Raw genomic sequence first — 1823 nt, forward strand, 5'->3', positions numbered from 1 at the left:
AGTCATATGCTTTTCTTTCATCCATTAACTGAAGCATTCACTCCATATTCTCAATTTTCTCAGAGACAGATCCTTTTTTGTATTATTTCCAATGCTTTATCTAACCATTTTCATTTTCATCAAAAGACTCTTGATATGAACACCAATGAAATAGCCCAATGTTTGCCATAGCTTTAGAACTCTTGCTGAGAGTAATTAAAAATGTAGGGCTTGCTTGAGACTGGATGTCTTTCCTTCCCTCTCTGCCCCTACCCTGCTCACACGCTGTCTCTGTCTTTCTCAAAAGAAATAATAATTAAAATTTAAAAATTAAAAATAAAATGTAGAGGCAGCCCAGCTTCGCGAAGGCTCTCGGAGTGCGGCCCGCAGGCACCTGGCACGCGACCGGCCCACCGCCACAATGCCCAAGAGGAAGGTCAGCTCCGCGGAGGGGGCGGCGAAGGAGGAGCCCAAGAGGAGGTCGGGGAGGTTGTCAGCTAAACCTGCTTCTGCAAAAGTGGAAGCGAAGCCACAAAAGGCGGCGGGAAAGGAGAAATCTTCAGACAAAGAAGTGCAAACAAAGGGGAAAAGGGGAGCAAAGGGAAAACAGGCTGAAGTGCCTAACAAAGAAACAAAAGAAGACAACTGCAGAAAACGGAGAAACAAAAAACAAGGAGAGTCCAGCCTCTGATGAAGCAGGAGAGAAAGAAGCCAAGTCTGATTAGTATCATATCCCATGTCTTACCAGTGGTCCCTGTCTCCCTTCATGTACAATCCAGAGGAATATTTTTATCAACTATTTTGTAAATGCAAGTTTTTTAGTAGCTCTAGAAACATTTTTAAGAAGGAGGGAATCCCACCTCATCCCATTTTTTAAGGGTAAATGCTTTTTTTTAAGAGGTGAAATCATTTGCTGGTTGTTTATTTTTTGGTACAACCAGAAAATAGTGGGATATTGAATATAGGAGGCTTTGATGGTCTTGGGTGTCAGCTTAACATTCCATAGATGGGGTAGTTTTTATATCCTATAATACCAAGCATACTAAATGGCAATTTGGAGTCAGTTGTGCATTTAATATGTCTTGAACATTTTAAATTACTTCTATTCCCATGTTGTTTTTGGTAGAATTGTTTGCTAAAGAAAACCACTCCTTGATCTTGGCTCTCTCCCTGTCAGAATTTTGTGCATTCTGTAACAGCTTGGTCGTGGTAGTCCAGTTTCCTAGTAACTTTGTTAATGTGCTGTGCGAGATTGAAAATTTGAGTATGTAGCGTATATGACATTAAATTGTGAATTAATGGGACTTAACAGTGTAACAGCATATCAACATTTGAAGATACCGGTACTTGATATACCGTTAAGGGAAATTTGCCTCCAAATTTTAAGCTGGAAGGTCACTGGAATAACTTTGAGAAAAGAACCACAACTACATGGTTTTTTTAGGTTTTCGGTGCGTACGTTAAGAATTATGTACAAACTGAATTGTCTGTACTGATCCTCAGGACAACAAATAAAAACTCAATGATGAAAAAAATAAAAAAATAAAAATAAAATGTATTTTAAAAATAAATTTCCACTTTCTAAAACTTTGCTGGCATAATACTGAAGTGTATATGTTGATTTTGTACCACTAATCTTGCTCAAGTTCTTATTAACTGTAATAATGTATCTATGGATACTTTCTCCTTTATTTCTTTTCAAACTTTATAACATTTACTTGTTTAACTGTATTGAATCGATTGTCCAAAACACCTTGGAACTGAATTGATGATAGTGGACATAATTGTCTTATTCCGCATCTCAAGGGGATGCACGCTTTCGAATATTCACCACTAAGTCTGAT

General features: G+C 38.0%; 1 pseudogene; it reads left to right on the plus strand.

Moving 5' to 3' along the window:
* The first annotated feature begins 398 nt into the window (after positions 1 to 398).
* On the plus strand, positions 399 to 1138 carry LOC122212086 (annotated as a pseudogene).
* Positions 1139 to 1823: the final 685 nt, after the last annotated feature.

The sequence above is a fragment of the Panthera leo genome, chromosome F3 (genome assembly GCF_018350215.1).
Source record: "Panthera leo isolate Ple1 chromosome F3, P.leo_Ple1_pat1.1, whole genome shotgun sequence".
Classification (NCBI taxonomy): Eukaryota; Metazoa; Chordata; class Mammalia; order Carnivora; family Felidae; genus Panthera; species Panthera leo.